This window comes from Pleurodeles waltl, chromosome 6 (assembly GCF_031143425.1).
Source record: "Pleurodeles waltl isolate 20211129_DDA chromosome 6, aPleWal1.hap1.20221129, whole genome shotgun sequence".
Taxonomy (NCBI): Eukaryota; Metazoa; Chordata; class Amphibia; order Caudata; family Salamandridae; genus Pleurodeles; species Pleurodeles waltl.
In genome coordinates this window covers 250,932,727-250,947,401 of record NC_090445.1, presented here as the reverse complement: position 1 = coordinate 250,947,401, position 14,675 = coordinate 250,932,727, and the positions used below count along the sequence as shown (strand labels likewise).

Here is a 14,675-nt window from a genome sequence, read left to right as displayed (position 1 = left end):
AGGACCCTTCCCAATGGACCCCGAGGAAACCAGCAGACAAGAGGATAGCTGAAGAGTGCCCCTACCCCAGGATACCCAGAAGAGAAGAGTGCCTACATCAGGTTGCAGAGGGAAGAAAGGACTCTCTGAAGTCAGTGGATGCCCCGGATTGTCCAACTGCTGCCATGACTTGTGGAACCCAGGGACGGATTCCAGACTTGGAGGATCTGCAAAGGAAGGGGACAGAGTCCAGCACCCTTGGAGATGCCCAGGTGGTGCAGTGGGCAACACCCTCTCCTGAAGATGAGGTTCCTGCATTTGGTGAAAGAAGTACCCCAGCTGTGGGGTCCAGGAGGGCAGAAGATCCCAGGAGTCTCTTACAAGTTGTCCTTTGACAGATTGCAGGAAGTTCAGTGACCAGCCAGGTCACCAACAAGCACTGGCAAATGCAACAGGAGCTAAAGAAGAGTTTGCAAAGGTTTGGGACCAGCAAGGTCCAGGAGACTCTACCCAGAAGGGCGGAGTCAAAGCTGGCCCTCAGCACACAGGAAGGCCAAAAGAAATCTATGGAGCCCCAATGAGTGACCCACAGGCGCTGGACACAGGGAGTCACAAGGAGGCCTTACCAGCCCAACAAGACCAAAGTCCCACGTAGGTGTTCTAGAACAGGGTCTGACCTTTGGTTTGCAGAGTGCTGGAGGCTGAGGCTTCTTGGAGCTTGACATCTCCCAGAGGAAGAGTCAACAAGCCTTGGCAAGTGCAACAGTTGCGGTGGACAGGGGTTCCAGTCCAGTGGCAGGAGCAGGGGCCCACAGTCTCCCACGTTGGTTAGAAGACCAGCAGGACCCAGAGGGAGGCCACAGACTCGCCACCCGTGTTGCAGGATATTTAGATGTCCGTGGACAGCAGACCCTGCCAACCGGTCTATGTTGTCTTGAGGTGCCTGCTTTTGCAGGGTAGCGACTTCTTCACTCCAAGGGAGATTCCTTTGTGCTTCCTCATGCAAACAGTCCTTCTGACCCCTTCTTGCATGATCCTGAGCAACAATGTTGCAATTGGAGCCTTCCCACCAGAAGCAGACTTGATCGGTTCGAACAAAGATCAGCAGATGTTCCAGAGGCCAGACGCAGAAGATGTCTTGCAGAGAGTTGCTTAGAGAGTCTTGCTCAATGAATCTGAGGACCCACCCGCGAGGGAGCACTTAAGTAACAGAAGAAAGGGGTTTAATCACACTATGCAGTGACCCACTTATCAGAAAGGGTCAGGGACGTCATCTACCTGGCCTAACCAATCCGATGCTTCAAGAGGCCTCTGTACATCGTATTTCCAAGATAGCAGAAACAAGTGGCCACCTGGCAGAGCTCTGTGCTCCTCCCTAAGGGAGGAGCTGGACAGGGGGGTGGTCACTCCTCTGTTTGTTGTTTCTCACCAGAGCGGGTACCAGGGGTTCCTTAACTGGTGCAAACCAGAGTAAGCAAGGAGGGCACCAAATGTGCCCTTCAAAGCAGTCTGGTGGAGCTCCTAGGCCACTCCACCTATTAGACACCTAATACACACGGAGGGGTGGTCACACCTCTCCCTTGCAGGAATTCCTTTGTTCTGCTTCTCCGGCCTGAGCGTGGCTCTCCAGCAAGAGGGCAGAACAGTGTCTGGGGTCAGCAGCATGGGCTGGCAGCTAGACCTCGTAAGGCTGCACAGGCAGAACTAGGGTATCCTCTAGGGAATCCCCAGAGGACATCTTATCAGGCAACTAACACTGGATTCAGTGTAGTTGAATGATTCCAACATGCTTGATACCAAACATACTTGGGTTCGGAGGAGCCATTATGTAGTTGTTCAACTTGTGTTGATCACTGTCCACTACATACCTTAAGATGGTTTCCTGCACTTACAAAGCCCAGGGATTGAGGTCTGAGGTTTGCAAGGGTACCCTGCTCATGCAAGGTTACCCTCTTACTTGGGGACATGCACCCTGCCCTTTGGCTGAAGAGCCTACTTAAGTGGTGATTTAAGTGCAGCGGTCAGGTTTGGTGGTGAAAGGGTGCATGCACCATTTCACACAGGCTGCAATGGTAGACCTGCAGTCAGTTTGCATGGCCTCCCATGGGTGGCATAATACATGCTGCAGCCCGTGGGGGACCCCTGGAGTACTAATGTCTTGGGCAAGTAAGTACCATATACTAAGTACTTACATAGGTGCGCCTGTATGCCAATTGTGGATGTAAAAGGTTATCAGCAACCAAATTTAGGGGAGGGAACACTGGCACTGTGGTCCTGGTTAGCAAGCTCCCAGTATGCCACAGTCAAAAACATACTGACACCATGCAAAAACCATGGGGTACTACAACCAGAACCCGGCTTACTACAGCATCAACCTGTTGGAATTGAGAGCTGGTCATCTTGCTCTAAGATAATTTATCCCTTCATTCAAGATAACCTCAATCCTCAGACAGGACAATACAACAATGTATTATCATAACAAACACAGGGGAACACATTCGAGGCAGTTATCAGTGTAAGCTCAGACCATACAGAAATGTCTTCTATCAGTGAATTTAACAATTACAGCAATGCATCTTCCAGGAGTGCACAACAGCAAGCAGATGCGGTAAATTGAATAATCCAGGTTAATCACCATTGGATTCTAAACGACAAAATTCTGCACAACATATTTAAAGAATGGGAGTACCCGGAGTTAGACATTTTCGCTGATGCACACAAGATAAAGTGCCCAAATGTCGCCTCAAGATATGGCCAACCAGGATCCATAGGGAATGGCCTTTTGATAATAGTCAGGGAAACTTCTCAACATTTTTCTCCTATCCCTCTGATTCCAACAGTGTTGATCAAACTTAGGCATTCCAAGACAAGAATGATCCCAATAGCTCCGAAGTGGCTTCTGCAATGGTGGTTCGGAGATCTTTACCCGCTCGGAGAGACCACACAGGAAATTGCCATGTAGACTGGACCTTCTCTAGAAATTGTGTGGCCAGATCCTACATCCCAGCCTACCATCGTTGAACTTAACAGCTTAGCTCTTGAATTCCTACAAAATAGTTGTTTTACATCATCCACAAGATTGCATGAACATTTTAAGAGACAATCCATTAGAGCATCATATTCTTTCAAGTGGAAGAGATTTTGCATATTGTTCATTCGTTATAATTAACCCATTTTCTGCCAAGAGGAGGCATTTGTTTCATACCTTCTTCTTTAGGCAAAGTCTGGCCTCATCTTCTTTAATAAAAGTTCATCTTGCAGCAGTGATTGCACATAGCTCTTTCACAAACCCCTTTCTTTAAAATACCTGTAGTAAAGGATTTCTTAGAAGGGAATTAAAAAGTTTTTTCCTCCTTGGGAGCTAAACATACCCCTTTCGAGATTGGGACCTCAGTCTGAACCATTTCACAAAGCTACTCTACAGCATTTATCATGGAAGACAAGACTTCCTTTTTAGTAGCTATTACTTCCATTTACAAAGCTAGCAAAATTCAAGCTTTATGCGCAAAAGAGCCTTAGACTATTTTTCATAAAAACAGGGTTGTAATGAGAACTCTTCCTTCTTTACTTCCAAAGGTAATGTCATATTTTCATATCAGACAATTTCCTGCCAGCTTTCTTACCAAACCCCTCTAATCCAGCGGAAAAGACTGCATTATTTGGATGTAAAAAGGGTACTAAAATTCTATTTGGATAACACAAAGTAAGTTAGACAATCTGATCACCTTCTTGTGAACTGTGGTCTTTTTAGAAATGTTTTTCTCCTTCTAAACAATCTATTTCTAGATGGATTGTTTCTTGTATAACTCTTGATTGCCAATTAGCGAACAAACACCTCACTGGCTACCCTAAGGCACATTCAACTAGAGGAAAAGCAGCAACTATGGCTCATTTAAGAAACATTACTATTTCAAAAACATGTAAAGCTGCTGCATAGAGATCAGCACATACGTTTATTAGACATTGTCTGGATTCCGATTCAAGAGCTGATGCACAAGTAGGTCAAGCCACTTCAAAGAATCATTTTGCATGATATGTGAAATCATCTGTATTTAGTCTTGTCTGACAGGGCTTGCTGTTCTATTCAGTGCTTATGACTATTGGTGAGAGTGGCCTGGAAGAGAAGGAAGTTTTACTTGTAATCCTGATTCTCATCCAGGGTAATCCTCATCAAGGTCATATGTAACCCTCCAACCTCCCTGGACAATGGTTACTTTTACATTTGTTTGTGATTCTGTGCTAAAAATGAACTGACCTAAGTCACCTCTGTTGCACTATGACACATCGGAAACCAGCTTTATAGTGTTAGTTTAATGCTCTGACTGTATAGCCTGAGATTTACAATTGGCCTGCGTTTCTTTTAGTTTAGGAGAGGTGTGTGACTGGTTCCTCTAGCTCTGAGATTTCGATTCGGAAAACCTTCCTTTTCATCGGTATTGGTTCGATCGCGTTCATCATCTAGCATCGAACCAGTAGTACCGTCGGAAACTTACTTTTTTCACCTTTCCCCAGCGTGGAAAGCCTGATGGATCAGACTCCATTCTGATTCTGCCCTCTGTGCCACGTGAGGTATCCCTATACAGACCAGCACTTGCTTTGTACCTTGTGCCTTTCTCCAGAACATCGGGATCCAAACTGTGAGGCCTGTCGATCGTTTCGTTCAAAAAAGACTCTGAGATCGCAGAGCCTGAAGACTCGAAATGGCGTTGAAAAGCAGTGAACATCTCGACATTGCTGAAGAAGAGCAGGCGCAGACAGCAGTCTCCATCCGAGACACGGACTCCAATCAGGAATCAGAGGATGACAGACCCATCACAGCTGGCCAGCATACAAGTATGTCTGCCCCTACACCCCTGCACAAAAAACATTCTAAGGCCTTGGGTACACCACTGCCGGAAGGCCATGGTTTGGCCCGAAAAAGACTGTCGGCAACCGTCCTTCGGGGTTGGTGCTGAAAAAGGCCACTCCTCCTTTGACTTCGGAGTCGAGTAAATCTATCAAAGGATCCATTTCAGACTCCAGTAAAAAAAAAAACAATCTTCGGAGTCGAAAATTCAGCAGTCGGCTCCGGAGCCAAGACCTTACACAACATTTTCAGCATCGAAAAAACAGCAAACTTTGGAACCGGAAAAATACTCATATACAGAGGAACAAGGACCTTAAAAAAAAATTGAGAGAAACCCATAAAACCTCTGAGGAAGAGTCTGACATCGAGCCCGCTTTGCAAATGATGGATGAGACAATGCAGGATACACATCCATAAAGACACAGGAAGGATTGTTACTGCACCTCCTTTAAAAACAAAAAAAGCTGGCTTTCCAAGAGGAACTGGACACTGTACAGCCACCAGCAAAGGTTGAAAAACAAAAGAAGCCAATACCTCTTCATACTTCTCATTGTCCACAATTATCTGTCTCACCTCACACCAGCCCTCCACCCATGCCTTCTCCAACACTCATTTCATTCACAAGGAAATATGGCAGACCCATGGGATCTTTATGAACCTGATCCCATCCCAGATAATGACCCAGATACTTACCCATCAAAACCATCTCCTCCAAGAAGATACCACGGCATACAACCAGGTCATATCCAGGGCTGCAGCTTACTATGGGGCAACAATGCATTCAGAGCCATTGGAAGAAGATTTGTTTATTTAATACACTGTCTTCAACACATTCCAAGTACCGGTGTCTCCCAATGTTACCAGGCATGGTAAAACACGCAGACAACATTTTTAGCGAGCCTGTAAAATCTAGGACTATCACACCTAGAATAGAAAAAATATATAAGCCTTCACCTTCTGACCCATATTATATTACTCATCGGGTGCCTTCAGATTCAGTGGTAGTCAGTGCAGCCCGAAAGAGGGCAAATAGCCAGTCTTCAGGAGATGCACCTCCTCCTGATAGCAGAAAATTTGACGCAACGGGGAAAAGAGCTGCTTCACAGGCAGCAAATCAACAGAGAATTGCCATTTCCCAAGCACTGCTAGCCCACTATGATAGGGCCCATTTGGATGAAAAGCAGGATATTATACAGCATCTCCCAAAAGAACACCAGAAAAGGGCACAGCAAGTGGTAGAGGAGGGGCAAGCCATTAGTAATAATCAAATAAGATCTGCCCTTGATGCTGCTGATACAGCTGCAAGGAGCGTAAACACTGCATTCACAATCAGAAGACATACATGGCTGTGCTCCTCTGGTTTTAAACCAGAAATTCAACAGGCTGCCTCCACCTCATCAAAGCAGTGACTTTCTATCCATCCCCACACAGTGCACATCTCCTGTGGAAGGAAGACTGCAATATTTCCACCATCATTGGCAACAAATTACATCAGATCAGTGGGTACTGTCAATTATCCTCAATGGTTATTGCCAGGAAATCATCTCCACTCCATCAAACATTCCCTCTCGTTCACGCAGGCTTTCTCCCAAACATTGTTCTGTTAAAACAAGAGGTAGAATCTCTTCTACTCAAAGGTGCAATAGAGGTAGTGCCTATCAGTCATTCGAGAAACAGGAGTGTATACTCTGTACTTCCTCATACCAAAAAGGGATGGCACTCTGAGACCAATCCTCGATCTCAGACCTCACAATCAATATATTCTCTCAAAGCATTTCCACGTGGTCTCTCTTCAGGATGTCATCCCTTTGTTACAAAAACAAGACTACATGACCGCATTAGATCTAAAAGATGCCAACTTCCATATTCCTTTACATCCAGCACACCGCAAGTACCTAAGGATAGTAATAGCAGGCAAGCTCTACCAGTTCAAAGTGCTACCCTTTGGAGTAACAACAGCATCAAGAGTATTTACCAAATGCCTAGCAGTGGTTGCAGCATATCTCAGAAGACGGTGCTTAAATGTCTTTCCCTATCTAGAAGACTGGCTAATAAAAGCCAGTACCATTCAAACTTGTGAACAATACACAATCAATACCCTACACAGTCTAGGGTTCACAGTCAATTACCAGAAGTCTCACCTTCAGCCAGCCCAAATACAAGCATATCTGGGAGCAGTTCTGAACACTGTCAGCTTTAGCTTATCCAAACCCACAAAGAATTCAAGCGTTCCACAGTCTCATAAGGCAACTCCAATACAATCAAACTTACAAAGTAAGATTTATCATGAAACTCTTGGAAATGATGGCATTATGCATATCAATAGTACCCAATGCATGTCTAAATGTGAGACCCCTGCAGCAGTGGTCTCAGGCACAGGCTCAACTTCACGATCTAGTGTTGTTAGACTGCCAGACTTGCAACTCTCTGCAAGGGTGGAATAACACCATCTTATCAAAAGGTCGGCCATTTCAAGACCCAGTGCCACAGACCATAATCACCACAGATGCATCAATGACAGGTTGGGGAGCCTATCTCAACAACCTTACAATACAGGGAGAATGGGACTCAATCCAGCAGACTTACCACATAAACCACTTGGAATTGCTGGCAGTGTTATTAGCAATCAAAGCATTCTAGCACAGATCACACACAAGACAGTTTTAATAAGGACAGACCCATCACAACAATGTATTATCTGCAAAAACGGGTGGGGGGCACTCATCCCAATTGTCCCTTCTAGCACAAACAATTTGGAAGTGGGCAATTCACAATTGCATTCACCTACTAGTAGAGTACATCCCAGGGATACACAACCAACTAGTGGGCCTCTTAAGCAGGACACAGCAACAAATACACGAATGGGAGATTCGCCCACAAGTAATATTACTGTCACATGTGGGGAACACCAAACATAGACCTTTTCGCAACAAGCAAATGCAAAATGCCCAAACTTCACATCCAGGTACCCACACCCTCAATCCAAGGGCAATGCTCTATAGAACAATTGGTCAGGGATATTTGCTTAAGCTTTCCCCCCTTTCCCACTCCCATTTCTAGTCAACAAATTAAGTAAAACGTCTCAACATGATACTCATTGCACCAACAATGGCACGCCAACCTTGGTACACAACACTATTAGACCTATCTGTAGTACCTTACTCCAAACTCCCAAACAGACTAGATTTGTTAACACAAAACAAAGGTCAAATAAGGCATCCAAACTCCAATGCTCTCAATCTAGCGATTTGGCTCCGGAAATCAGAGAATTTGGTTATTTAAATCTTCAATCAGAATGTATGGAAGTAATTAAACAAGCACGAAAACCTTCTACTAGACAGTGCTACGCAAATAAGTGGAAACGATTTGTCTACTGTTGTCAATCTAAAACCATTGATCCACTTACAGCATCTATACAAATTATTGTATGCTATTTGCTTCATTTACAAAGATCAAATTTGGCTTATTCATCCATTAAAATACACCTTACTGTAATAACTACATACTTACAAACTATTCAACATACTTCTCTATTCAGAGTTCCAGTTATCAAAGCCTTCATGGAAGGATTAAAACATTATTCCACTCAGAACACCACCTGTTTCTTCAAGGAATTTAAATATTGTACTTACCAGACTCATGGGACCACCTATTGAACCCATGCACTCTTGCCAAATTCAATTTTTAACATGGAAGGTCGCCTTCCTTGTAGCTATTACTTTTTAGAAGAGTTGGTGAAATACAAGCATTCACTCTTGAGGAACCTTTTTTCCAAGTCCACAAACATAAGGTTATACTACGAACAAATCCAAAATTTCTACCAAAAGTAGTATCTCCTTTTCACATCAAACAAACAGTGGAATTGCCAGTCTTCTTTCCACAGCCAGATTCAGTTGCTGAAAGAGCTCTCCACACTCTTGATCTCAAAAGAGCTCTTATGTATTATAGACAGAATAAAAGATTTTAGAAAATCTAAACAACTTTTTGTGGCTTTTCAACAGCCTCATCAAGGTAGTCCCATTTCCAAACAAGGATTAGCCAGATGGATAGTAAAGTGTATTCAAACTGGTTATCCTAAAGCCAAAAGACAACTACCTGTAACTCCTAAAGCACATTCTACTAGGAAGAAAGGAGCTTCAATAGCATTCTTAGGAAATATACCAATGGCAGACATATGCAAAGCAGCCATATGGCTTACACCACACACATTTACAAAACACTGTTGTGTGGATGTGTTGTCTCGCCGAAAAGCAAATGTTAGTCAAGCAGTGCTTTAAACACTATTTCAAACTACAACTCCTACAGGCTAGTCACTGCTTATTCTAGGAGGGGACTGCTTTTCAGTGTCTGCACAGCATGTGTATCTGCAGCTACACATGCCCTCGAACTGAAAATGTTACTTACACAGTTTATAATCTGTTTGTGGCATGTAGTGCTGCAGGTTTACATGCGCCCTCCCCTGAAGTCTGTAGCAGTTGTGGTACTATTATGTAAATGTGTTCGATGGCATGTGTAGCTGCAGATACACATGCTGTGCACTGTTCCTGCCATCTAGTGTTGGGCTCGTAGTGTTACAAGTTGTTTATCTTCGAAGAAGTCTTTGAGTCACAGGACCAAGTGACTCCTCCCTTTCGGCTCCATTGCACCTCTGCGTCGACTCCATCTTAGATTGTTTTCTTTCCGCCATCAGGTTCAGACGTGTTCCTCTTCGCTCCGTTATTCGAATCGGAAAAAGACAAAAAAATCCTCAAAGCGTCGGTATTGTTTGCGATCGGGAAACATCTTGCATCGACACAGACAAAACACAGCTTCGGTGGCCCTTCCGAGCTTCCGCGCCCAGACGGGGCTGGTCAGCCCGACCGTAGACGTCGTCGAAGCCTAATGGACCGGATCCCTTTCCGTTTCTGCCCACAGTGCCACGCTAAGTATCCCTATACAGACCAACGTCGGGTCTGTAATCTGTGTTTGTCACCGGAGCACAGGGAAGATACTTGCGAGGCCTGCAAGTCCTTTCGATCAAAGAAGACCTTGAGGGATCGGAGAGCGAGACGGATGCAAATGGCGTCAAAGTTCAGAGCACCTCGACGTCGAAGAACAGGAGATGGCTATCTCCATCCAAGGATCGATTCCGACGGAGACCAACCACCTACAGCAGGCCAACACGTGAGTACACCTGCCCCGACCCAAGCCGACGGTCAGCCTAAGAAGCATAAGGCCTCGGGGACCCCACTGTCTGAAGGCCATGGCTCGACCCATAAACAAAGCAGTGACCAAGCAACACCTTCGGCACCGAAAAAGGCCAAAATCGTGCCAAAGTCTTCGGAGTCGAGAACCCGTCGACAAAGCCTCGAAAGAGCCTTTCGGAGCCAAGGCCTTCCATCAGCATGGGCATTTCGGTGCCGAACAAAACGGCTTCGGAGCCGAAAAAAGCCTCGTATACCGAGGAACATGGGCTCTCTAAGCAGCTAAGAGAGGCACAGATTTGAGGAGGAAACTTCAAATGGAGGAGTTTGATGAAACGCAGGCAAGGCTACAGAGCCATAAGGATACTGGGAAGATCCAAACTGCCCCTCCTCTCAAATTCAAAAGAAAACTGGCTTTCTAAGAACGATCAGAGACTAAACAGCCAAAAGCTAAAGTGCCCAGGGAAAAATCGCCAACTCGCCATTTTTCACCAGAACTTTCTCCTCCACATTCACAACAAAGAACAGTCACCTCCTGCCAAGCCCACTGCAGGCACCCACACACACTGTGCAGTTGCAAGACGATGCAGACCCTTGGGACCTCTACGATCCCCCTGTGTCGGACAATAGCCCTGAGTGCTACCTTTCAAAACCCTCTCCTCCTGAGGATAGCACCTCATACACCCAAGTCTTGGCCAGGGCTGCTGCATTCCATAATGTAAGCATGCACTCAGAGCCATTGGAGGAGATTTTCTCTTTAATACCTTGGCCTCCATGCATGCTTCCTACCAAAGCCTGCCTATGCTCCCAGGCATGCTTAAACATGCCCAACAAGTTTTTCAAGAGCCTGTGAAAGGGAGAGCCGTCACACCGCGGGTGGAAAAGAAGTACAAGCCACCACCGTCGGACCCAGTGTTCATCACACAACAGTTGCCCCCGGACTCTGTACTGGTTGGAGCTGCAAGAAAGAGAGCCAACTCACAATCATCTGGTGATGCACCACCTCCAGACAAGGAGTCGGAAGTTCGACGCGGCAGGAAAGAGGGTAGCGTCACAGGCTGCCAATCAGTGGCACATTGCAAATTCTCAAGCCCTCCTCGCACGTTATGATCGAGCTCATTGGGACGAGATGAGCGATATCATCCAACATCTCCCCAAGGAATTCCAGAAACAGGCTCAGCAAGTGGTAGAGGAGGGACAGGCAATATCGAACAATCAGATACGTTCGGCATTAGATTCCACTGACACTGCCGCAAGAACAGTGAACACGGCAGTCACAATTAGACGACACGCTTGGCTAAGATCCTCAGGGTTCAAACCAGAGATACAACAGGCAGTACTTAACATGCCATTCAATCAACAACAACTGTTTGGACCACAAGTGGACACAGCCATCGAGAAGATGAAGGAGGACACTGATACGGCCAAAGCCATGGGCGCACTCTACTCGTCCCAATATAGAGGGACATTCAGGGAAACTGCAATATAGGGGAGGTTTCAGACAACAGCCTTCAGAGGCATCCACCTCTCAAACAAAACCCACCTACCAATCCCAATACCAGAGAGGGGGGGTTTGCGGGTCCTTCAGGGGACAATTCCCAAGGTCAAGGGGAAATTTCAGCCCACTAAGCAGGCCACTAATAAACAGTGACTTGCCCATCACCCTCCCCCAACACACATCACCTGTGGGAGGAAGACCGAGATTTTACTACAAACATTGGTCAGACATAACCACGGACACATGGGTCCTGTCAATTATCCAACATGGTTACTGTATAGAATTCACACATTTTCCTCCAGATATCCCCCCAAGAGCGCACAAACTGTCGGCGCAACATCTAGAAATGTTACAAACAGAAGTGCAGGCACTATTAACAAAACAAGCCATAGAACTAGTACCTCACCAACAAAAAGGAACAGGGGTTTATTCCCTATATTTCCTTATTCCCAAAAAGGACAAAACACTAAAACCAATTTTAGATCGCAGGACTCTCAACCTATTCATCAAATCAGAACGCTTTCACATGGTCACACTACAAGATGTAGTCCCCTTACTAAAACACAGAGAATACATGTCAACAATGGATTTAAAAGATGCGTATTTTCATGTTCGATGGCATGTGTAGCTGCAGATACACATGCTGTGCACATCCCGCCGTCTAGTGTTGGGCTCGGAGTGTTACAAGTTGTTTTTCTTCGAAGAAGTCTTTTTTCAAATCACGAGACCGAGGGACTCCTCCCATTTCGACTCCATTGCGCATGGGCGTCGACTCCATCTTAGATTGTTTTTTTTCTGCCATCGGGTTCGGACGTGTTCCTTTTCGCTCCGTTTCGGGTCGGAAAGTTAGTTAGAATCTCGGACAAATCGTCTGTATTGTTTGCGTTCGGTATCGGGTTAGTTACAACAGATCGACACCGAATTAAGAAGAGCTCCGGTGGCCCTTCGGGGTTTTTTTCCATCCCCGTCGGGGCCTGGTCGGCCCGGCCACGTGTCTCTTCAAGGCTGATGGAACAGACGCCATTCCGCTTCTGTCCAAAATGCCATAACAAGTATCCATATACAGATCAACATCTGGTCTGTAACTTGTGTTTGTCACCAGAACACAAGGAGGATACTTGTGAGGCCTGTCGAGCGTTTCGGTCCAGGAAGACACTCGGGGACCGAAGAGCAAGAAGACTGCAAATGGCGTCGGCGCCGACAGGACAAGAGCGTTTCGAGGAGGAGGAAGAAACATTCTCCACCCAGGATTCGGACTCTGAGGAGATCGTTCCCGAGGAAACGCCGAAAACCGTGAGTAAGACGTCGAAACCAAGAACTCACGAGAAAAGCGCTAAAGCCCAGGGGACGCCACCGCCAACAGGCCGTGGCTTAACCCGAAAAATAGGTGACCGTTCATCGGCACCGAAAAAGGGCGAGCTGGTGTCGAAGTCATCAGACTCCGGTCGAGATACCGGCACACAGCAATCTCGGGCCCGAGATAGTGGCTCAGAGAAGATTCGGCACCGAGACAGCGGCACCGAAACGGGTCGGCACCGAGAGAGCACGACACCGAAAGTAAAGAAGATCTATTTGCAACAAAGGAAAACTCAAAATGCCAAAACTTCGCATCCAGGTACCCACAAGATCAGTCTCAGGGCAATGTGTTATGGATGAGCTGGTCAGGGATATTTGCTTACGCTTTTCCCCCTCTCACACTCCTTCCATATCTAGTAAACAAATTGAGTCAAAACAAACTCAAACTCATACTAATAGCACCGACATGGGCAAGACAACCTTGGTACACAACACTACTAGACCTCTCAGTAGTACCTCATGTCAAACTACCAAACAGACCAGATCTGTTAACACAACACAAACAACAAATCAGACATCCAAATCCAGCATCGCTGAATCTAGCAATTTGGCTCCTGAAATCCTAGAATTCGGACACTTAGACCTCACACAAGAATGTATGGAGGTCATAAGACAAGCTAGGAAACCTACCACTAGACACTGCTATGCAAATAAGTGGAAAAGATTTGTTTATTACTGCTATAATAATCTAATTCAACCCTTATAAGCATCTGCCAAAGATATAGTAGGACACTTAATACAATTGCAAAAGTCAAAGCTAGCTTTCTCTTCAATAAAGATACATCTTACCGCAATTTCAGCCTACCTGCAAATTACGCACTCAACTTCATTATTTAGGATACCAGTCATAAAAGCATTTGTGGAAGGCCTAAAGAGAATTATACCACCACGAACACCACCAGTTCCTTCATGGAACCTCAACATTGTCTTAACACGACTCATGGGTCACCTTTTGAGCCCATGCACTCTTGCGAAATGCAATACTTAACATGGAAAGTTGCATTTTTGATTGCCATCACATCTCTAAGAAGAGTGAGTGAAATTCAAGCATTTACCATACAAGAACCATTTATTCAAATACACAAGCATAAAGTAGTTCTACGGACAAATCCAAATTTTTTACCAAAAGTGATCTCACCGTTCCACTTGAATCAAACGGTAGAATTACCAGTGTTCTTCCCACAGCCAGATTCTGTAGCTGAAAGAGCACTGCATACATTAGACATCAAAAGAGCGCTAATGTACTACATTGACAGAACAAAACTAATTCGAAAAACAAAACAACTATTTATTGCTTTCCAAAAACCTCATACAGGGATCCAATTTCTAAACAAGGCATTGCTAGATGGATAGTTAAGTGTATTCAAACCTGCTATCTTAAAGCAAAGAGAGAGCTACCTATTACACCAAAGGCACACTCAACCAGAAAAAAAGGTGCTACCATGGCCTTTCTAGGAAATATTCCAATGAACGAAATATGTAAGGCAGCAACATGGTCTACGCCTCATACATTTACCAAACACTACTGTGTAGATGTGTTAACTGCACAACAGGCCACAGTAGGTCAAGCTGTACTACGAACATTATTTCAAACAAATTCAACTCCTACAGGCTGAACCACCGCTTTTGGGGAGATAACTGCTTACTAGTCTATGCACAGCATGTGTATCTGCAGCTACACATGCCATCGAACGGAAAATGTCACTTACCCAGTGTACATCTGTTCGTGGCATTAGTCGCTGCAGATTCACATGCGCCCACCCGCCTCCCCAGGAGCCTGTAGCCGTTTAGAAGTTGATCTTGAACATTTGTA

The 14,675-nt window shown here is 45.4% G+C and overlaps 1 protein-coding gene across 5 annotated transcripts in view; it reads left to right on the top strand.

Moving 5' to 3' along the window:
- Nucleotides 1–14,675, top strand: part of KANSL1 (KAT8 regulatory NSL complex subunit 1) — an 817,615-nt gene that overhangs the window by 715,089 nt on the left and 87,851 nt on the right. The gene's annotated exons all lie outside the window — the stretch shown is intronic.